Here is a 25,896-nt window from a genome sequence, read left to right as displayed (position 1 = left end):
AAAGTGTTATAAAAGTTCATTTATTACAGACATTAATGCTATATTTATTTTACAGAAAAAATTTTTTCTACGGAAACAAACGTACAATAATATGAAAGAGCTCCGACATGTTCAATAAAAAGTTCCATTTTTTTCGATTTTCTTTGCGGTTTTTCATTTTTAAATAAATATGAAAAATTTCTGTAATATGCGATATATGAACTTTAATATTTCAGAATTTTTTCAGAATCTTTGTACGAAATTAAATAGGAAAAATGGTTTAAAAACTGAAATTTTTATTTCTTCCTTTTACTATTCCCTCGGATGAGGTAGGGGTTGAAATTTGGTGTGAGAGGTCTCTTTTTTATATGTCGTTAACTGACGTAGTGAGTTCAAGGATATTTGATTTAAGGACAGTTTTTATCATCTTATTTGGATGGACACTCTAGAGACACTACATAAACTTTAACAATTTTGCAACAGTAGAAATCGAATATTATAACAAAAATGACACTAGCGAACAAATTATCATTCGTTTCGACTAAAACTTCATCAAGAAATCATCAGAAATCCTTACAGTTACTCGATTTAATATTCGGACACTATGCTATTTGCGAAATTAAAGCTTCCTGTACTTGCAATGTGATTATCGAGTTTTCTGGTCCGTAATGAGTTAAAGCGCATATTCTAGTTTACAAATATGTAAAATTAAATACTTTATTTTTTATTGTTTTCCACATAATAAATCATAAACGAAATTAGACCCGATATTGGTGTCGAAAAAATATTCGGACACTTAATATTACATAAAGTTTTTTCTTATTTAGTGTGTATGTAACAACAAAATTATAATTTTAATATTAATTTAATATTTTGTGGGATATCCCTTTTGTCTGATGACGTGTTACAGACGCGTTGGCATGTTTGAAATTATTTTATTTAAATAATTTTGAGCAATGCGTTCCCACTTTTCCGTCAGTCGTATTTTTAATTCGTCTTTTGTTTTTATAGGGGTGGTCCTAATATTACGATCCAATAAGTCCCATAGATTTTCAATTGGATTTTAAATCCGGTGATTGTGGTGGAGGAGGAGCACTTTCGGGCAAGCATATAATAAATATTCCTGAACTATTCTCGATTTGTGTTTCGGATCGCTATCCTGGTAGAACTTAAAACTATCGCGTACACCATATTCATTGTACTTTTTAATAAACTTTGCTTCAATATGTCTAAATATTTATTCTTGCCCACATTACCTTCAATAGAAACTAGCTCTCCTACTCCAGCAGTAGAAATGTAGCCCCATACCATCAAGCCTCTACCACCGTGTTTCATCGTCGGTTTCATATTACTTATTTTGAATTGTTCTTTCGGTTTACGCCACACTAATTTTCGTCTGTTACACCTAGTAACATGAAATTGACTTTCATCCGCAAAAATCACATCACTCCACTACGATTGTGTTTTAGAAATAAATTCTTTAGCGAACGTCATACGTTTCTTTCGATTGATCTCGTTTATGTATGACTTTTTACGAGCCGATCTACCATTATACCCAGCATCTTTTAAATGTATTATTGAAAAATAAAGTATTTAATTTAAAATTCGATAATCACATTGCAAGTAAGTACAGGAAGCTTTAATTTCGCAAATACCATACTGTCCGAATATTAAATCGAGTAACTGTATCTAAATTTCATAATAAGCATGTTTCATTACAACATGTAATTACTGTCCGACTAAGTTCCTATATGCATTGTTACGAGTAGAACCATCTTGTAATCAAATACGCGTATCTGTTTACGGAAAACACTATGTCGTGAGACTGTTTGTACACTAAGCTAATTTCACGGAGGTAATGCAAACCGTGGGTATTGCATATATACGAGTTCGTTGTAATTTGTTTATTCAGAATGATAGCGTTGCCTGCTAGACACGTTTCTTTATCGAAGAAAAATCTTGCCTCCATGAAGAGGCAAGAGGATTCGCGCTCTTTGGTTGACGTCACAAAACAACGTACAGGTATATTCTGCTCGACAGACTGAATATTCTCTTTCTTCTTGTTTTCCCGCTTCCTATAAGACTTGCTGCGAAATGCAATCCTGCTGTCACATATTCTGTCACACTTTGACAACCGGGTGATAGGAGGTGGAACATATGCTGCATAGGGGGCTTCAAACAGTATTTCAGTTCCTTGGAAATGGGTTCCTGACGCCTTTCTTGGATACTGCTGAATTCTCACGCAATATTATTCTATTGAAAATGCATAATAATGCTCATGAAAATCAAATTTTAGATGTTATCAATGTTAAGAATCAATCTTAGAGTGCAGAGGAGTAACTTAGCCGAAGGATTAGACCTCGGTACAAATTTTTAGCGATGCAATAGTTTTTCGTTTCTTCGCACTTGTTTCAAATCACTTCTTTACTCGTAGCGGCAATAAGACGCAAACAGCCATCCTATCGAGTATTTTTGGATTTGTTAGCCACATCTGGTTGTCACGTTCACCTTAGCAGTAGAGTCCGTTTGCAGTTTTCTATACATGCTGAGATATTACTTGGTTTTACCACTTGCTACGATCACTTTGAAGAAAACGAAGAATCCATCATTGCATTTCCATCTCTTACATAGCTCTTTCGAATTAGGACCACGTACGAAAGTTTCACTTTTATGGCTATAACATTATGTCACATGGAAAATTATCTTGGGTCATGCAAAATTATTACTAAATAGGTTTATAGCATTTACTTACATAGTAATTTGTTATCGTGATAATAAATTGTGTGGGTGATGAGCGATTAAGGGTGCGAGCGTTTACGTCAGGCTCAAGTATCAATAGCGCGTGAGGTGAAATTTGAATGCCGTAAAAAATGTTTGCCTACTCAAAAGACTAGTTTACAACTCTCCAACCATATTATCTGAGTTGAACAAAATTACAAATATTTGGGAAAATAATGAAGATATAAAGCACATGTATGCAGAGCATGCCGGAAGCTCTGACCAAAGCAAAGGGTGGAAATACAAGATATTAACATGTATTAAAAATATTATGTACAGTAGTAATTTTAGTAGATAATAAATATTACAATTTGAACAGGCCTTTAATTTTACGGAAAACGTGAAAAATACTGAAAATTTATATTGGTAATTCGATGGTTAGGAACTGCACCCTGCTGACGCTGCGACGCGCATACAAAATTAATTTTTCAGAAATTTTCAAGTTTACTTTAGGTATTATGCATTTGGCTAAACCTTGCTTTGAGATATAATTTTCTTGACATAATGAAATGGTCATAATCAGATTAAATCCTTAGCATAGACTAAGGACTGGTATGACTTTTGGACTAGTCACTAGTGACCTACCCACAAATGCGATAAATGTTACCCGAGTTTTAATACATTTCAATTTGAAATTTGAGATCGATTATAATTTCTGTAGTCAAGTCACTGAATACAAAAGTGATATAACATTTTAGATTTCTTCGTTTGTTTTAATATTGCAGTTAGTTACTGCTGACTGACGCATCTGATGCATAAATCGTATGGCAAGGGGTTACATGTAGACGAAATACGATTTTGCGAGTACGGGTCTATTAGTAGTCTCAGAAGTTAGTTCTGCAATCAGGTGCATAATTTAAGTGTGGAAGACGAGTAGTATTGATTGGGTTAAATATTCAATCGTACCGCAAGCTTCACAAACTCATATTTTAAAGATCGAAGTTTAATATTTTAAATTAGGATATTTGAGCAAGTGGCAAAATAGAGTACTTCAAAGAATATTTTGATAGAATATTTCAAACAATATTTTGATGGAATATTTTAAAGAATGTTTTGATAGAATATTTCAGAGAATATTTTGATAGAATAATTCCGAGAATATTTTGATAGAATGTTTCAGAGAATATTTTGATAAAATATTTCAAAGAATATTTTGGTTCAAAGCTTTTCAAAGTGGAATTTTTCAGAGGATGTTCTGATTTAAGGTACTTCGAACTGGAATATTTCAATTTAGAATACTTAAAACGAGAGTATTATAAGTTAGAAATTTCAAGATATAATATTGCAAATTAAAACGTATCAGAATTCAAATATTTCAAATTAGAATACACCAAATTTTGAAGTATTTCAAAATAAATTATTCCGAGTTAAAATATTTGTAACCAGAATACTCCAAAATCGGATATCACACAATGAAATGTTACAAAATCAATTATTCCAAATTTGAAAATAAAGATTTTGAAATATTGCAAAATCAAATACTCAGAAATTCAATATTCTACAATAAAATATATCAAAATCAAATATTTCAAATTAAGAAATAAAAAATTTGAAATATTACATTGGATATTGCAAGATCAAAATATTTTAAATTCGAATGATCCAATATTTGAAAATCGAATATTCCAAGTTTGAAAATTAAAAATTTAAAATATTGCAATCTCAAATATCACGGATTGAAATATTTAAAAATCGTATATCCTAACATAAAACATTTGAAGATCGAGTATCCCAGAATAAAATATGTCAAAATACAATATTACTCTTGCAGGATTATCCACAGTAGAAAAAATTCATCTTTCACGATACATTCTATTCACGTCCCTCCCAAATTCTTCTCCGTCGTAACTGTAACTTCTTGAAATATTGACAACAACCTTTCTTTAACCGTTGAAACGATATTTCGCTTGGTGAAACCTCGTCGTTTGTTTTGTCATTGTCTTCCATCTCGTCTTCCTGCAACGCAACTTGTCAATAACGTATCTTCCCTTCTACTTTTCTGCTCGATATATCCCCTTTCAAATTTCCCGCCATTCTATCGCTCAATTTATTATCGTGTTAGTATGTATACGAGATATTCAATAAAATGCCTTTTTTTTAAATTTAATTTATGAATACTCATAAGTTATTATGGTTGTTAATGTTTTTGAATGCAATACATGAAGAATATTTTTATTTTTTTTTAATGAATCTTTATCTATAAAGATTAAATATTAATAACTTTAATGATATTCAATAACATGCAATCTTTTGAATACGCTTTTCGTGCTTTTCAGTAGTTAACATTTTCAATTTTTCAATTGTTCAATTTTTCAATTTCTCAATTTTCAATTTTTCAATTCTTCAATTATTCAAATTATTAATTTCTCAATTTTTCAATTATTCAAACTATTAATTTCTCAATTTTCGATTTTTCAATTGTTCAATTTTTCAATTTTTCAATATTCAATTTCTCAATTTTCAATTTTTCAGTTTTTCAATTATTCAAATTATTAATTTTTCAATTTCTCAATTTTCCAATTTTTCAATTTTTCAATTTTTCAATTTTCAAATTACCAAATTCTTAAGTTCCAAATTTTCAAATTTCTAATTCACCAAATTCTCAGATTTCAAATTTTCAAATTGCTAATTCACCAATTTCTCGATCTTCGAACTTCCAAATTTCTAATCCATTAAATTCTCAAGTTCTAAATTAAAAGATTTCGAAACTGCCAAATTCTCAAATTTTAAAATTCAATTCTATTTTTAATTCTAATTTCAAAATCATTTCGAAGCAAATTTTTACCAATTAAAAGAATGCATTATAAATTATATTTTTCAATTATTATATTTAATGATTATATTCATATTCACTTATTACACATTACATTCATATATGTATTATAATTTATGTAATTGTGATGTATAAAAAAGATAAATAAACGAACAGTACATAATCTTTACGAATTTGTCTAAAGAACTGACATTTTTTTTAACTCCGAAACATTGTAAATATACTATTGTATTGTTTCGCGGTACAATTGTTCAATATCAGTAATTAGTAGGATTCGAGTAATAACCCTGTTATGCTACCTGCGCTACGTTGCACTTATAAATCCAGTTTAACGCTCGTGGGTTAAATTGCATAATAAATACATTGCAACAATGCTGGCTGTCGATACTATGTCATCGGGTTCGCGGCGGTAATTAAGGCCGCTATTAATAGAAGCCAACGAGCAAACGTTGTAACCGGACGAACACAAAAACCCTTTTCCGCGCTTAAACGATGTCAGAATTACAAAGAACACCGGAAACGAGCGATACCAGAACAAAAACGACAAGGAAACGCTGCAGAGAATTACATTTTAACAATAATTTTTATTTGTCCACTCCGACTTCGCTTTGTACGCGGAATTTTAAAATCTAACGAGAGAATTTCAAAGAGAAAAGAATAGAATCTTAACAAGTAATAAAAAATTACAGAAAATGCAATTTCTTTCAGTTGTGAATCTTTCTTTAAGATTCGTGTAGGTTGTGCAACGTATAACATTCTATTTCATCAATAACGTGTAATATTCATCAAAATTACAAAAGGTATTTAATTAATGGGAATTTGATGTTTTTTAATTCGCAGTATTTTAAATGGGTGATGAATGGTTTTAAATATTATGTAGCATTACAGTTAAAACTTAGAGATTTTGAAATGTGTAGACTAACAGAATTTCATGAGAGAAAAGTATTGTGAAGTAGCACTTATGATATATCAATTTAAAGCTTTAAATGTGCTTCACATCGGTATTATACAGCACCTTTCATAATTTTCATATTAACAAAGTTAGAAAGTATAGAAGGGTGCTATTAGACAGTTATTCATCAAAGTACCGATTTTCAAACGTGAAAAGTCTAATGAAATTTCATGACAGAAAGGTATTGCGAAATAGTACTTGTTATATATCAATTTAAAGCTTTAAACATACTTCATATTCGTATTATACAGCACCGTTAATAATTGTAAAATTATCAAAGTTGGAAAGTATAAAACCATCAGTCTGTTATACAGCAAAGTACCGATTTCCAAACTTGAAAAGTCTAATGAAATTTCATGACAGAAAAGTATCGCGAAACAGTGCTTATGATATATTAATTTAAAGCTAGAAGTGTGCTTAAAAAAAGAATATAAGAGCGCCATTAATGTTTTAATTATTACGAAAGTTAGGAATTTAGAAAGTAAGGTATTAGATTGTTGTACATCAAATTATTCATTTTAGAATGTCAAAGCACTGATGAATTTTCGTGATAGACATTCATCACAAAATGGTGGTTATGGCATATTGATTCATAGCTTGAGTCATATTGAAAATAGGAGTATAAATGCCCTGTTAGTATTCATAATGTTAGCAAAGTTAGAAGTTATTAAAAGAAAATATATTATAATTCATCAAATTATCGATTTTAAAATGTAACATGTCTAATGAAATTTCATGACAGAAACGTATTATGAAATAGCACTTGTGATATATCAATTTGAAGCTTTAAATGTGCTTCATATCCACATTATATAGCACCGTTAATAATTTTAAGATTATCAAAGTTAGAAGACATAAAACGTTGCTATTAGACAGTTATTCAGCAAATTATCGATTTCGAAACGTGGAAAGTCTAACGAGATTTCATGACAGAAAAGTAATTCCAAATGGTAGTTACAGTACATCAGGTTAATGCTTGAAGTTTAACCAAAATAACCACGCAAACACATTATAAATATTTGTAATACAAATTGAGTAATCCTTCGTTGAATAAAACAATGAATTAACAAATTTACAACTTGGGTCTTCAGTCCACATCCAATTTCTAGTAGAGTACATTTCATAATGATAATGCTATAGAAAAGATATTTACATGGGCGTTTTTTTCAAGTTTTAAGCTTTCAATTGATATGTCATAAGTGACATTTGGCAAATCTTTTCTGTCATGAAATAATGTTAGACTTTGTACATTTCAAAATTATTCGTTTGTTATATTTATCAGTTATTTTCTGTTAAGAATGCTAATGAATCGTTTAAATTATCGTTCTGTATACACTTCAAGCTTTAAATTAGTATATCATAGAGTCATTTTAAGATACTTTTCTGTCATGAAATAATATCCCTACTTTTAGACTTCAAATGTGTACGTGTATCTAGTCAGTGTGTATTCAGTAAGGTTGCACTGAACACAAGTGTCAGTATGATTTGACATATTCCATTTGACTTATTTATTGTTGCGAATGTCTCTACAAATAATTCATATTGTGAAAGAGCATAAAAACGGTCTGTCATTAAACAAATACGCTCTTGATCAACAATTACTTCTTTTATACATATACACAGTAATCTTGTATACATTGGAAAATCAATTAATATTCCAATCAATTGATACTATAATCGTACAATAAGACTTCACTTCCAAACATTGCATACATATTCCCATAACGGACAGGGAACAACTCCCTTTGATCATCCCAATACTTCAGGATCATACTACAAATTTCTCCCCAAATAATATGCATAAACGGAATGAAAGAATCTCCCACTGTTTAAAATTTCTAGCATCCTCCTTGTAAGAAGAATTTTATATGCCGTCGATTCAAAACCGAAACAAGAGGCAGCCTCATACCTTTGAATCTGTGACCAGAAAGCAGGTATATACGGCCAATAAAAGGGACACTATATCTTGATACGAGTTCCCGGACTCGTACAAGCAACTGAAAGAGGATCCCGGATAAGTTATGCTCGCAACGCTGGTAAAAGATATCTATCGGGGATAATAAAAGTAGTACACTTTCCGCATCTAAGGGATCTCGATAAAGAATACTCGCAACTTGTCCGACAGTGGAAGATATTTTTCTCTTCGTTTTTCCTTTTGTGCTCCCACGTTTCCCGTCGTTTTCCATGGAAAACGCTATCGTTGCATGTGTTCCGTTGCACTTTGATAAGTCACCGGCCCTAGATTGGAAGCGGGTGTATTTATCAACGTGAAACGAGGGGATTCGTTCTCGATTTGTGACGAGAACGATTTATACGAATCGATCTTTACCGCGACAGCTCGTCTCCGTCGAAGCTTTTCCTTTGTCGATGCGAGCTCGATGTCTTCGGTTCTATTTCGGCGGAATAACGGTGCCGCGTGTTCGTTAACGAAAATCAGCCGGGGGAAGTTTTTAATAAATAAATACCGCGTGGCGCTATCGCGTTTCGACCGAATAAATTCGTCAAAGTTAAATCACATTAGGCCAGGTTGGAACGCAGTCGCTTGTCGTACGGCGAGATGACGGGCAGTGGGTGGGTTTCGCGTGTTCACGGTAAATGCAATTACACCCTTCTTTGATCGTGATTATAAAATGGTAAAAGCGAGAAATCCGAGCCGCGTGCACCGGTCCAGGACGGATAAAAAAAACGTGTTGCTTTTAACGGCAGAAAACTGATTCCCGACGTTATTTTTCATTCTCATCGGAAGAGAAGCAACGTGCCATTTTCCTGGAATCCATATCCGGACGCTTGCCTCTCCTATCGGCCAAATGTCGATAGACTGTTGCCTGACAACTCGGAATACAAACGGGTTCGACGATATTGCCAGAAAAATACCGGTACAAGGCTTCCTTTTGCTCGTGCTACGGTTTTATCGGGCCGATACGCATGTTACTCTTAATATACTTGCTTTGGTACTTTTGGAATACGTTACAGTTTTAGTTTTTTATGTAAATGTGTCGATAACGCGATAAAACTGGGCACGTAATTGTAGGAAAATTAATAACGGAATAAAAGTTTGCTGGTAGAATAAACGTGAATGGTCCGATGAAATTTCGTGACATAAAAGTATTATAAAATGGCACTTGTGTTATATCAATTTAAAGCTTGAAAAGTGAGGAATAAAACTGTATAAGTGCACTATTAATGTTACCGTTCAAATTATGAATTAGAGAAACATTTATTAGGTTATTGTATGTCAAGTAGCTCATTTTAAAACGTGTGGAGTCTAATGCAATTTTATGACAGAAAAGTATTAGTAAATATCGTTTGCTGTATGTCAAATTAAAGCTTGAAGTATGTTAAAATTTTCTATGTAAATGCACCGTTGATATTCTTGATATGAACATAGTTATAGATTATAGAACGAAGCTATGTGATTGTTGTATACCAAGCAACTGATTTTGAAACGGGTAAAGTCTAACGAAATTTCATGACAGAAAAGTGTAACCGAACATTGCTATCAGGGCACCAAATTCAAGCTTATGAATCAATGAAAGTGACTGTATGAATGCACCCTTAATATACTTGATATTAATGGAGCTTTAAATTGAGGAAGATAACTATTGAGTAATGGTATGCCTAACAGTCAATTTTGAAATGTATATAATCTGATCAAATTTCATGACAGAAAAGTATCATCAAATGCTTCGTGCAATATATCAAATTAAAGCTTAAAGATTATACAAAACATCTATATAAGTGCACCTTCATCATTTTGAATATTAGTGCAGTTATAAATTGGAAAACAAAAGATAAAGTTGTTATATATTAAACAGCTGATTTTGAAATGTGAAGTCTGTCAAGATTTCATGACAGAAAAGTATTGTCAAATGCTTCGTGCAATATATCAAATTAAAGCTTAAAGATTATACAAAACGTCTATATAAGTGCACCTTCATCATTTTTAATATTTGCATAGTTATAAATTGAAGAACAAAAAATGAGGTTGTTATATATTAAACAGCTGATTTTGAAATGTGAAGAGTCTGTCAAGATTTCATGACAGAAAAGTATTGTCAAATGCTTCGTGCAATACATCAAATTAAAGCTTAAAGATTATACAAAACGCCTATGTAAGCGCACCATTAATATTCTGGATATTAGCAACGATACAACTTATAAACGAGACCCACTGTATTGTAATATATCAAAAAGCTGATTTTAAAACGTAAAACCCTCAACGAAATTTCATGACAGAAAAGTTGCACAAAACGATAGTTGCCTTATTTTAATTTCAAGGTTAACGTCTACCAAAAATGACTATACCAATGCACTGTAAAAATTCTTCGTGTGACTAAAGTTATAAATTAAAATAAGAAAATTGTTACATTATTTTCAATTATCCAATTTCAGAAAGTAAAAGTGTGATACAATTTCATGACATAAAAGTATCTCAAAATGGCGCTTACGATACACCAATTTGAAGCTAAAATCTTATTCAAAAGATCACACGAACGCGTTGTTATTATCTCCGAAAATAATAGATTGCCCATTGATGTAAACAATAAATCAAACCAAAGTTCCTGTTCTATTTCTTCGCAAATCAATTATTCAAAACGAACACGATTTTTAACGAAAAAACTGTCTCGGCTGAAAGGAGAATGTGCTATTGAAATTTCGAATAAAGAAGAGGAGGAAACGATATATACAGCGAAGGAAAAGTGGGACGAGGGAAAAATCGTCGCCGTGTGGAAAATGGAGCAAGGATATCGTTAGCCGGTCCGACAAACAATTCGAACACGTGTCTGTTGTTCGTAGCTACGAATAACACTCGATGCAGATAGTTCTCGAATAGAAAAATAATACGAGAGTTGCGTGAGAAAGAGCGAGAGGGAAGAAGAGAGATAACGATGCTGGATAGAAAAGTTTTGAAAGCTTCCAGCAACGGAGTCCGATTCAGAAATTTAAATACGAACGAGCGCACGGCTTGCTTTTGCTGAAAATCGATGCCTGATGACGATAATCGTCGATGAATATGAGTAGCGGGATTGAAAGACGAGAATTGTTGAGAACGATGTGCTGTCGACCGATCGAAGAATATTTTAACGAATGGCAGGTTCCACGAATCGCTTGACTCCTTTCTTCCTTATTTTTTTCTATCTTTCTTGTTATCGCGAAAATGGAACGGACGAGTCAATTTTTCTGTTCAATATTCTGTATAGTCTTTGCAATATTTATTATCTGATCTATATTATATTTGGTCGTTGTAATACTCGTATGTTGAATAATTATATGGGATTGAATAAATATCGCACACATGATGTTAAATAAATAGTTGCATTAAGACCTGTAATTGAATATTAATTAATTAATAACTAATTAGATGAAGGTATTGCAGCTTTAGGTCTTATAAATGATATATCTGATGATAGGTGGATTACAAATGAAATTGATGATGCATTGGCAAAATTTTCATCAGCTAACTTCATTAACGATAATATTCATTAATTATTCGAAATTATACGTTTCAGCTGATTGCAGCTGCTTGTTTGAGTCGAATACATTGTTCACTTTGAAAATATATATCTTTTCATTGAAATTGTACGAATCAGCGTTGTATTGTGCATTAACTAATTGTAGCTTCTATGTTACGTTGAATAATCAATAGTTTGAAATCCATAAAATTGATTCCTTGTTCAATGTCGGTTTAATGTCCAATTAGTCATTTCGTATTGAAAATATTAATTATATTTAGTTTAGTGGTAATTATATTTAGTCTATAAGCTTTAATTTTGTGTGTTTTAATCCTATTTTAAGATATTCTCCCTTGTGAAATTATATCAAACTGTTTAGATTTTGACATGGTGTAATTAATATATAAAACAATAATTCGATTTAATTATCCACTAGTCAATGTTAAAAATATTAACGAGGATATTGCACTGTCACTTTTGTAAATCTTCAAGCTTCAATTTGGTATTCCATATATGGTATTTTATAGTACTTTTCTGTCATGAAATTGTCTTTGATCTTTTATCTCTCAAAATCAACTGTTCATATGTACCAATGTAACATTTCCTTTCTCGTGCGTTTCAGTTCACTAATACTAAGAATATCAACGGTGCATTTATACCATTATTTTCCTTAATCTTTAAGCTTTAATTTGATATATTACACATGTTATTCTGTAATACTTTTCTGTCATGAAATTGTCTTAGACCTTTTACCTGCCAAAATCAGCTGTTCGAGATGTAGCAGCCTAGTAATTTTCTTTCTCTCTCATTTCAGTTTAGTAATAGCGAAAATAGGAAAGGTGCATTTATACTGTTATTTTCGTCCATCTTTAAGCTTTAATTTGACATATCACAAATGTTATTCTGTAATACTTTTCTGTCATGAAATTGTCTTAGACCTTCTACCTGCCAAAATCAGCTGTTCGAAATGTAGCAGCCTAGTAATTTTCTTTCTCTCTCATTTCAGTTTAGTAATAGTGAAAATAGAAAAGGTGCATTTATACTATTATTTTCGTCCATCTTTAAGCTTTAATTTGACATATCATAAGTGCCATTTCGTGATACTTTTCTGTCATGAAATCATCTTTGACCTTATACATCTTATCTGTAAAAATCAGCTGTTTCGTATGCATTAGTAATAATCTTCTTTTATTCTCCTCACACTATCCGCTTTGTATTGGTATAGTTATTAATTTTCAAGGTTTAATTTATCATACCATACGTGTCATTTGGCATAACTTTTCTATCATGAAATCATACTAGATCCATGCTCCATCAATTACACTGTAAAATCAGAAACCTTGTTCAATGTTGTTTTCATTAAGAGTTCTTATTTGTATCGGTGAACCAAAGACAGTATCGTGGTTAAAGAGAGACCCGTTTATCGAGTAGTCGTCCCGTTTCAATCACGCGTTCGCTATATACCGTCTGTTATTCGCTACTCTCTCGACAATGATACAGTCGAGCTGCTCACTCCAATTCCCTTTCGGTCGATTGGATAATGATATCCTCTCGTCTGCTTCGGAAATCAGTCGCGTCTGATGGCATTTCGCTGTTTGCTCGCTGTTGCGTCGCCTACTTTCCGTTCGTCCGTAACGAGGCTAACCGAGTCTCTTTGGAAAAATAATAAACCGAGGTACAACCGAGTTGTCTCGTTCGAATACCTCCCGGCTGTTGTGCTCCCGCAGACCCTTGTAATTGTCTCTTTTTTTTGTTTAATTTAATACTACAAGGGTCCAACGGCGGCATTAAACTTTTTACACAAGCATTCGTTCCCGTAAACTTATCCGTGTACCGCGTATTGATCCTCCTGTCGTTATCGTTATTCAAAATGGCAACGAAAGGGAACGAAAAACACTCGAATCCTCGTTAATCGGAATTCGCGTCGTTGACGTAAACGATCCTATTATACGACGATTATGATAATACGGCTACTTGGTTGGCACGGTTCGATTGTTCCTGATACTCTTTTGGTCGATTGGCTAACGATACCTCTGTACCGTTTCGAAAATCACTTCCGTTTAATGGGATTTCCTTGTTAGTCCGCCACTCTGTTGACCTTTTCGTCATATTGAATCAATGGAAACATCGAATTTATGGAAACGGATCAACGGTACGTTTAATTACAGGAACGTCGAACCGAAGTTCAGTTTGTATTTTCGTGCGGTTCCAACTTCGAACGCTTTTACCCCGTGTCACGATCAAACAGCGACGATGTCGAACGAGGCACAAAGGAAGAGTGACGTTTTAAAATACTGTAACGAAACCGAGTGATCGAATAATGATTTTGAAAATCGAGAGAAAATTTTGAACGAAAGGACAGCTTTAACAGGCTCCGTCGTTCGCGGTTGACTTTGGATTAACTCCCGAGTAAGTTGTCGCTTCTATTTGCATAAAATTGGCAAGAATATAAGTTCGAGGGGGTAGATAACTTTTAAAGCGTTTAACACGAAAGTAAAGCTATGCATTGGAGATGTCTCCGAGCAAGTTGGGTGTAATATGTTCGCTGGATATTGTATTAGGCTGTTGCATGTCAAATAGGTGTTCTCGGAATGTGAAAAGTCTGACGCAATTTTGAGACAGGAAAGTTTTACGAAGTTACACTTATGGTACATCGAATTAAAGCTTATGTATTAAAGAAAATTACTGTATAAATTTGTAATACTTTTTATATGAAAAAATTGATGAAAAAGAAGATGGATAAATTTTTACTTGTGGACGTAATTGATTTTGATATGTAAAAAGTCGGAGACGATTTCATCACAGAAAAGTATTATAAAATGACGCTTATGTTATATCAATTTAAAGGTTAAGGTGTATTAAAAGTCGTAATATAAATGCACCATTCATATTTGCAGTATTAATGAAGTTACTAATTGAAACAGAAGACGATTACAGTGTTATACATATATGAACTGATTTTATAATGTAAATGTCTGGTAAGATTTCATGACAGAAAAGTTCCGTCAAATGTCACTTGTAGCACATGAAATGAAAGCTTGAAGTATCAGAAAAGTAGTGGTGCTCATGCCCCTTTGATATTTTGAATACAAAACGACTGGTAAACAATTGTAGCAAGTAGTTTTGGATAGCAAATGACATTTCAGTCTTGGAATTCTGGATGTCCAAAACAATTTCATGACAGAAAAGTATTATAAAATGACACTTATGTTAGGTCAATTTAAAGGTTGAGATGTACTAAAAGTCGTAATATAAATGCACCATTCATATTTTTAGTATTAATGATGTTACAAATTGAAACACAAGACGATTACAGTGTTATACATATATGAACTGATTTTAAAATGTAAATGTTTGATAAGATTTCATGACAGAAAAATTCTTTCAAATGTCACTTGTAGCACATCAAATTAAAGCTTGAAGTATCAGCAAAATAGTGCTGCTCATGCCCCTAAGATACTTTTAATACAGAACAACTAGTAATCAATTATGACAAATGTTTTCATATTGCAAATAGCATATCTGTTTTGGAACGTCAAAATTCTAAGGCAATATCATGACAGAAAAGTATAACCAAAATGCACTTATGCTATGTCAATTTACAACATAAGGCTTCCTGAAAATTACTGTATAGATGCACCATTAAGTTTTTGATTATGATCAATGTAACAAATTAAAATACAATTTTGTTTTATATAAAGTATTTGAAATTTAAAAAATTAAATGAAACTTCATGACAGAAAATTATCACGGAATATCACTTATAGTACATCAAATTAATACTCAAAATGTTCCAAAAGTGGCTGCATAATTCATAAGCATTCCAAATACAAAATGACTGATTTTCCGTTGGAAAATTAAGTATGCAATTATAACTTAAATGTAAACCATTTTATTCTCCATTCCAAAACCGATGTAGTGATATTGATGAAACGCATAATAATTTTCACGGTATTATAATCTGAAAATTAATACCCCATATCATATCGCGATACATTTGTGTCACGAAATCACTGCCGGACTGTCTACGTTTCAAAATCAACAATTAAATCGTAACGTGTATATTTGACTTGGCACACCGCGTCTTTTCCACAGTTTTCCATTCGTCAGAGGGGAAAAATTGCAGCCTCTATTTTCCCACGGTATTACACTCGACGTTTGCAAACATTAAATCCGCATATTGCAAATACTGGCCGCGTAACGGCGTGTAAAGCCTGTCCGCGCTGTGCCTCCGGTGAAAAGACGACGGAGGATTATTAAAATCGGCCGTGCAAACGAACACCACCGGGGGAAAACGTAATCTAATGTCCCCGTTGATTTTTGTTTCATTCGGGACGACAGGGAGCTCAGCCAGTGGTTTCAGACCGGTCACCCTAATTTCCGTGCGAATGAAACGAGTTTAAACATAGAGTGAAACGAATTCAGAAGCTGAAAGGCAGAGAAATCGTATGGAGAAGGATTTTCTTTTTTTTTAATTTAATTTTTGAGCCTGAAACTTTCTATGTAGAGAATTATTAACCGGGTTTATCCAAACTGATGATGTACGGTCTGTGAATGTATAGTATTTCTATTCATATAATTTTTAGCTTGTTGCGTGCTAAATGGCTGATTCTGAAATGCACAGGTTTTAGACCGTTTCATGACAGAAAAATATCGCAGAAAGTCACTTGTGGTACACTACATTGAAGATTAAATATTGCTGAAAAGATCTGTTTTAATATCTTGTTCGAATTTTTAGTGGGGCACGTGGGAATGAAGTGACTATTAGATAGTTACGTATCAATTAGCTGAATTTTACATGTGCACGTCTACGTAGGTTTTATGACAGAAAAGTATTGCAGAAGACCGTTTATGATACATCAAATTAAAGCTTAAGCTCTGACATACATGACAGTATAAGTTTCCTATTCGTACTCTTAATATTAATTAAGACAGCAACTGTCGCATTTCTAGATACATATAAAATTTCTACGACAATTTCATGACAGAAAAGTATCACAAAATGTCACTTATGACACATCAAATTGTGACCTATACCTTCACAATAAAAGTAGTATGAATGCCTCGTTATGGTTCTTAATATACAATGACTGATAAACAAGTTGAACAGATAGTGTTGAATAATATATTAACTGTACCATTAATGAACATAAAACTTCTATGACAATTTCATGACAGAAAAGTATCACAAAATGTCACTTATGACACATCAAATTGTAACTTATACCTTCACAATAAGGATAGTATAAATGCCCCGTTATGGTTCTTAATATACAATGACTGATAAACAAGTTGAACAGACAGTGTTGAATAATATATTAACTGTACCATTATTAAACATAAAACTTCTATGACAATTTCATGACAGAAAAGTATCACAAAATATCACTTATGACACATCAAATTGTGACTTATACCTTCACAATAAAAGTAGTATAAATGCCCCGTTATGGTTCTTAATATACAATGACTGATAAACAAGTTTGACGAACAGTGTTAAATAATATAACACGTGTAGCATTTCTAAACATAGATCATGGATGCCAAAATCATGACAGAAAAGTGTCGCGCAATACCACTTATGGTACATCAAATTAAAGCTTAAAATTTGCCAAAAAATAGGAATATAAGCCCCCGTCAATATCTTTAATATGGAATGACTAATGATCGACTAAAACGAACACTACATTTTCATACATCAGGTATTTATAAACCTAAACAGTCTAGCACGATTTCATGACAGAAAACTGTTATCAAACACTACTTATAGCCCATCAAATTAAAGGTGATTCCTTAACAAATAAGTTTGTATAAACTTCCCATTAACGTTCTTAACATACAATAACAGGTAATCAATTAAAGCGATCAACGTTACAAAATTACATGCCCCATTTGCAAACATGAAAGGATTAAAGCGATTACATAACGGAAAAATATCACGAAACACCAGTTACAAATTTAAAGCTGATAGTTTATTGAAAATAACTGCGTAATCGTTTAATCGATATTCTTCGTGCAAAATGGCTGACACCTCGTTGACATGAACTACTGCTCCGTTGATCAGAACGATAAAGAATTGTTTGATGAATTCTTATTTACTCTTATCAGTATCGTAACAGCAACGCGTAACGTTTCAAAATGATAGTAAAGAACTGGCAAGTGGGTAATCTCTACATGCGAGCATTTCAGTGTGAAAACGGATATCCCAGCTTATATTTGCAAAAATTCATTCGGCTCTCTCTTGCCGCTCGAGGTTCAGCTTGTTTCAGAGTTACACGGTTTTATCGCCCCCCAGCAGTGTTCTATTTAATCCCTTTATTTCCCGGATGTTTTTTGTTCGAATTAAGGGTAGCTTGACGAACGTTTATTCCTTCCAGCACGCTTCTCCGTTTTCAACTTGTTCCTTCACGCGTGAACGTTAAACTCGAATGTACACTGTCGCTCAAAAATGTTACACACTTATGTCATATAAGCTCGAGAAAACAGTTCTCCAAACAGTTTAAGGTACATTTGTCAAATCTGTATGAAATACAGGTCAGAGTTTTAGTAATACATTAAACACTTCTGAACAAAAATGTATTTGTATCTTTGGCAATTTGTGCGACAGCTCTTAGAACAACAGCATGTTATGAAATGTGCAGTTTGCTGTTTGAATATGCATAGTTCATTTTGTCGTTCGAAATAATGTCATTGGTATATTAATGAGAAAAGTTCGCTAATTTATCATATTTCTTCGTTACACTTGATAATATTTCACTTTCTGAGTGACAGATTTGCATACCTGAAGAACTATAGTCGATGCTTTATTATCGTATCCTTCCTGTTAAGAACGTGATTCATGGAGTTGTTTATTCAACCGTAGACAAACGAGTATACAGATCACTTGAATCTGTGCCCTAGCATATAATATAAAAGCGCAATTTATAAGCAAGAAGTAAGTCATTCTCTTCGAATCAATCTCTATCGATCAACCACCGGGACAACTGGTAGTTTATCTTGGCCAATTGTACTAGTCATGTTTCCTATTAGGCGACTATTTTCGTGACGGTTATTATATCTTTATAAAAATGTAGAACTTTTTTACATTAGGTATATTAAAAATGAAATAAATTTTCTTGTATTCTGTGATTGATTGCTGACATTCTCTATTATGTACTAACTTGAAAATAAAAAGGTTGTGTAATATAAAAACTATAGACTGGGATCCGAGAATTGCAATATTCCTACAATATTTTGAAATAACAATAGTTAAACGTTGAATGTTTGATAGTATAAATGTCAAATCAAATTACTTTGGTCATTATTTGTTTTAAAGAAGAATCGACCATTTTGAGTTAAGATTGTTGAAGAAATGTTTACGAAGTTATATTTAGCAATCTTTAACCTTTAATTTGATGTGCTATATGTGGCATTTTAGAATAGTTTTCTGTCATGAAATTTCTTGAGGCATTTCATGTTTAGAAATCAGCTGTTTAAGGTATAAGAGCATATGCGTGTATTTTTTAGTTTATAACTTTTCTCCTATTAAGAATATTAAAGGTGCATTTATATGCACCTCGGTTTGGTTATTCTTTAGCCTTTAATTTGATGTGCTATATGTGGCATTTAAGAATACTTTTCTGTCATGAAATTTCTTCGGACGTTTTGTATTTAGAAATCAGCTGTTTGAGGTATAAGAGCATATGCGTGTACTTTTTAGTTTATAACTTCTCTCCTATTAAGAATATTAAAGGTGCATTTATATGCTCGGTTTGGTTATTCTTTAGCCTTTAATTTGATGTGCTATATGTGGCATTTTAAAATACTTTTCTGTCATGAAATTTCTTGAGACATCTTGTGTTTCGAAATCAGCTGTTTAAGGAATAAGAGCATATGTGTGTACTTTTTAGTTCATAACTTCTCTTCTATTAAGGATATTAAAGGTGCATTTCTATGCTCGGTTTGGTTATTCTTTAGCCTTTAATTTGATGTGCTATATGTGGCATTTTAAAATACTTTTCTGTCATGAAATTTCTTGAGACATCTTGTGTTTCGAAATCAGCTGTTTAAGGAATAAGAGCATATGTGTGTACTTTTTAGTTTATAACTTCTCTCCTATTAAGAATATTAAAGGTGCATTTATATTCTCGCTTTTGTTATTCTTCAACCTTTAATTTGGTGTGCCACTAATAGTATTTCATGACACTTTTCTGTCATGAAATCTCATAAATCGTTTCACATTTCACAAACAGCTGTTTCACTTACAGGAATTAAATGGTTCTTTTTTAATTTGTAACTTTGCTAATATTAATAATGTTAAGGGTGCACTTATACAGTGATTTTCTGTGAACCTTACGCTTTAAATTAATATAGCACAAGTTGTACTCTGTGATACTTTTCTGTCATGAAATCTCGTAAATCATTTCACATTTCAAAATCAGCTGTTTCACTTACAAGAATTAAACGATTCTTTTTTAATTTATAACTTTGTTAATATTAATAATGTTAATGGTGCACTTATACAGTGATTTTCTGTGAATCTTAAGCTTTAAATTGATATAACATAAGTGGTATTTTATGATACTTTTCTGTCATGAAATTGTCTGAGACGTTCCACGTGTCAAAACTTGTGTGATTCAATACAAGCTAATGCAACCACATCTTCAAATCTCCAAAACACCAAATATCTTAATTAATAGATAAATAACAAAAGTGATATGTTATAACAATACCATTTCACTTAACCACATAAAAATTTCCATCTATAGCTGCTTTTTAAGTAATACATAATTAATAAAAACGAAATGGTACAACTTTGCATCTCAGAACTAAATCCGTATACCCAGCTAAACTAAGCATTTGAAATTGGCTCACAAGGACTAAATATTACAAAATATTACACCATCTCTTCCCCCAAAAATACCAAAAAATCATCTCACAGCTACCATAAAAGCCGCATTCAATTTGCAAAGTTTATGTTTCACATAGAATTCCCTAATTGTTAACATTTCGCTAGGGTGGGAACGTTAGTTGGAAATGGGGCTTAGATCCACAGATAAGGGATGAAAGAGAAACGGTGAGAAGGGTAGCAACACCTTTGTGCATAGTGGATGTTCATTTACAGCGGCGGCCGGGCAAATCTGCCACACGTATCGTGGTCGCGCTAATGGACAAAAGGGTAATTTGTAATCGCTAATTACATCCAGTTAAATCTGACGTGTTCACCCCGAAACTGGCGTGACGTTACCCCTTCCTTCATCCCTAGGTTTGTAACCAACCCTCGGTCCAGCCCTTTCACCCTGGACCGGGTATGATTAGTGCGGGCGATAAGTCGAGACGTCTGGCGTATTCTCGCCGCGTTATCTCGCTGCAATTAGTTGCGCGTAACGACACGTAATTAAGACAAAAAGCACTCGAACCGTGAAAGTGTACAGTTGTCCTTTGTCTATCTTCGCGGAGGTTGTCTTTGAAATCGTACTGCGAGCTTGTTATTTCTCTACGTGTTCGAGGTTTTCGATTAACGCTCACTACAACGCTGAGAGGTAGTTGGAAATTTTGTTAACAATTATCTATGCAATTCCTACATTCACGGTTAATTAATTATATCTACAATGTGAAGAGAAATAATGAAAATTATAAAATTTCGCACGTTTTGTATTCAACGATCATTCATTAGGAACGTTATAGTTAATTGGGGAACATTATAGATTGGACTCAAAATTCAATTGCCACGAAAATACGTGTCTGGTTTCTCGCATGTGAATTGGAATGTGTGTCACGAGGGTGACACGATGTTAAGGGGTTCAGTACAATTTTCTTTTTTAACATATGTTACCAAATATTTTTACAATATTTACTACGTTTATTATTCGTATTTCAAAGTAGTAGATACAAGTAATTTAGATAAGTTACATTCTGAAATAATTCCATATTCAGCTTATTATGTATATTTTCCAATAAAAATTTGCAGATTTCAGCTTTCAAATCTATGTTTTCAGGTACTTACTTCTAAGCTTCTAAATAAAAATAAAATAATTAGAAATTTCAAGATTATGCTTTTGAATCGTAATTTTCGAATCTAGAATTCACAGTGAAATTTTAAAGTTTAAACTTCGAGATTAAAATTTCTAAACTATATTCCCAAGTTTTTCTAAATTTGAAACTTTGAAAAATTAAAAATTTGCAAGTTGAAATTTAAAAAATCGTAAAACTGGATGTTTTCAATATTGAAAAATTTTTTAGTTTTGTAATTTGGAAAACTAAATTGGAACACTTGGAAATATGTAGATTTATAATATTAGAAACTGATAAATTGTTAAATTGGAAAATTAGGCAATTGAAAAACTGTGAAATTGTGAAATTATGAAATTGTAAAATTGTAAAATTGTAGAATTGTAAAATTGCAAAATTGCAAAACTGTAAAATTGTAAAATTTTAGAATTGAAAAATTTATTAATTGACAAATTAAAAATTTGCAAAATTGAGAAATTGAGAGTGACAATTTGAAAAATTGAAAAAGTGAAAAATTGCAAAATCGAAAAATTGAAGAATTGACAATGTGAAAAATTGGAAATTGACAAATGGAAAATTTAAAAAATTTAAAATTGAAAAATTATAGAATTGTAGAATTGTAAAGCTGCAAAATTTTTAAATTGTAAATTTGTGAAAAGGTAAAATTGTGAAATTATTAATTCAGAATGTAAGAAATGAAAAAATTTGAAAACAAAAATTCAATAATCTGAATATTCAAATACTAAAAAACTTGAAACCTTGAATATTAATGAATTTTATAGTCCAAAAGCACAAAATTTTGTCACTATTTTACAAAATCACATATTTTATACAATTAGTACTTTATGACTCCTCTACAGTTACATAAAATTCATATCAAATCAGCGTTTGAAACACGGTACCTCGTTAATTGTCACATAAAATACTCCAAGTCTAACAATAAACCAAATCTAGACTTTCATGCGGCACTATAAATGAAAGCAACGTAACAAGCTTTCTACTGTTACCCTACATAACCCTATCACGATCAGCAATAGCGATTAAAAGCCACGAGAAGAACGTGTTAATCAATCACAACAATGGCAATAACGTTGACGTTGAACGGCGATAAAGAACGTGAAGCCTTCATTGCCGCTTGGGGCCAAATCCAATAAAAATTCACGAGTGAACCAAAATAGGTCTCAACCTTTCGGTAAAGGTAGTTTTACAAGTCTGATCTAATACGAATTATAATAGCATTTAGGTTGCAGATAATGATCCGGTTATTCCATGTCGCGTGAGCTCACGAGCATATAATTACGACGGCGTTGAGATGCTAATGGCGGTATTGTTTCGGTCACGGAAACAACGGCCAACGTTATTCCATCGTGTTTGGTTAAATTATCTTATGTTAATCTGAAGTCGTGCTTTCAGTTGATTTCAATTTACGATTCGCTCGCACGAACCACTCGATTTTATCGTTCGAGAATTGTTTATCAGCGATCTCCTGCTGAATACATAGTTGTCCTTATTAACAATTATCGATAGAAGCATGCTAAGCATTTGATACACCTGTCTCTACGGAGTAAATATTTTAACTTAGAAATTACTTACAAATTTTTACTTTCTTTTTATATGATTTTGTTTGTATTAAGGCTGATTATTTCACTGTAATTTAGTTGTTATTTTACTGCATTTATTTACAGCAGAAAAATAAGGCTTCTGAATAATAATCATTTTCTCGTGACCTTTATATCGAAGTTGTTATTAAGTAAGTTAATTAAATTTATGATACCATGTCAGAGAAACCCCATAAAACTGCACTGCAATTTTAATGAAAGAAAAACCACACACCGGCATGAAATGCTATCCGAAAGAAAACCAACGATCACTGCAGTTAGAAACAAAGTAATTAAAACCCAGGGTTGTGCTTAATCACGAATAAGCAATCTGGAGATCGTGACTGAGAAATAGCGACGAGTGTTTCCTTGAAAAAAATAGATATATTACGGTAACGAGCTCGTTCGAATTATTAAGTTTTCAAATTTTGCGCGCAGTAGATTACACCTTTGTAGATTGTAGATATGGTCTCACGGGCTTTACATGTAGACTAAGACTGTAAATTTACAGCCCATATCATTTGCCCATAATTGCGAAATTAGTACTTACGTATTTTATGATTTTTTTTTTGCTGATATTTCGTCAGATTTCAAAATCTGAAATCAGCTGTTTTAGACGACACAATTTAACAGTTTTGGTTTCTCGTTAATAACTTTTCTAATATTAATAATGTTAAGGGTGCATTTATACAGTGATTTTCTGTAGATCTTAAGCTTTAATTTCATGTAACATAAGTGATATTGCGTGATACTTTTCTGTCATAAATTTTTGTCAGAATAATTGCATTTCAAAATCTTTGTTCAGTATATAACAGTTTAACAATTTCATTCTTTACTTTGTAACTTCGTCAATGTTAATTATATTAATGGTGCATTTATACAGTGATTTTCTGTAGATCTTAAGCTTTAATTTCATGTAACATAAGTGATATTGCGTGATACTTTTCTGTCATAAATTTTTGTCAATAATTGCATTTCAAAATCTTTGTTCAGTATATAACAGTTTAACAATTTCACTCTTTACTTTGTAACTTTGTCAATGTTAATTATATTAATGGTGCATTTATACAGTGATTTTCTGTAGACCTTAAGCTTTAATTTCATGTAACACAAGTGATATTCCGTGGTACTTTTCTGTCATAAATTTTTGTCAATAATTGCATTTCAAAATCTTTGTTCAGTATATAACAGTTTAACAATTTCACTCTTTACTTTGTAACTTTGTCAATGTTAATTATATTAATGGTGCATTTATACAGTGATTTTCTGTAGACCTTAAGCTTTAATTTCATGTAACATAAGTGATATTCTACGACACATTTTTCTGTCATCAAATTTGATCACAACATTTACATTCCAAAATCAATTGTTTCATATTCAATATATAAGTTTAACAATTTTATTTTCTACTCCGTAACTTTATTAATATTAGTAACATTAATGGTGCATTTTCACAGTGGTTTTTAATGGACGTGAAGCTTTAAAGTAGTACAGCACAAGTAGTATTTCGCGATATTTCTCAGTCATGAAGTTTCATCAGACGTTTCAAATTTCAAAAACAGCTATTTGGGCTTCCAGAATGCAACAGTTTTTATTTTCAATTCATTTGTTAATGTTAATTATATTAACGGTGCATTTATACAGTGATTTTCAGCAAACCTTAACCTTTAATTTCATATAGAATAAGTAGTATTCTGCGATACTTTTCTGTCATGATATTACAACAAACTTTTCATACTCCAAAATTCACTTAATTCCATACACCTTAACAAACAAACAGATTTTCAAATAACTAAAATGACAAAGTATTTCAACTTTAATATACTAATAATAAAAACAAAATATATTAATTCTATTTTAGCGAACTATACCAAAACTCATACAACCCCCATCTAAAAGGATTATATGTGCAATAAGAAACGAAGTATCATACCAAGATGCACAGTTCACATGACAGACTTAACAGATTTGACCCTAATATTATAAATCTACAATCTACATGACAGGTTTCACACGTTCAGTCCCAAGACTGTGAATTTACACACCACATGACAGGCTTATCTGTTTCGGTACCAGAACTGTAAATTTACTCACCACGTGACAGGTTTAACTCGTTTGGTCTCAGAACTGTAGCTGCACAGTCTGTGTAATAGTCTTAACACGTTCGATACCGAGACTGTAAATTTACTACCACGTGACGGACTTACCGTTCGGTACTAAAACTGTAAATCTGCAGAGCGGATGATAGGCTCAAGTCATTCGGCAGCGAAACTACCCGATAGATTTACCATGTACAATCGTGAAATTTAAAATTTACAATTCGCCCATAACACGATTTATCCCGGGTATGCAATTATACAGTCTGTAAATTTA

The 25,896-nt window shown here is 32.2% G+C and overlaps 1 protein-coding gene across 7 annotated transcripts in view; it reads left to right on the top strand.

Moving 5' to 3' along the window:
• The window catches only part of LOC100875595 (uncharacterized), a 412,310-nt gene that overhangs the window by 383,817 nt on the left and 2,597 nt on the right, over window positions 1-25,896 (top strand). The gene's annotated exons all lie outside the window — the stretch shown is intronic.

This window comes from Megachile rotundata, chromosome 4, assembly GCF_050947335.1.
Source record: "Megachile rotundata isolate GNS110a chromosome 4, iyMegRotu1, whole genome shotgun sequence".
Classification (NCBI taxonomy): Eukaryota; Metazoa; Arthropoda; class Insecta; order Hymenoptera; family Megachilidae; genus Megachile; species Megachile rotundata.
This window is presented reverse-complemented; position numbering and strand designations above follow the sequence as displayed.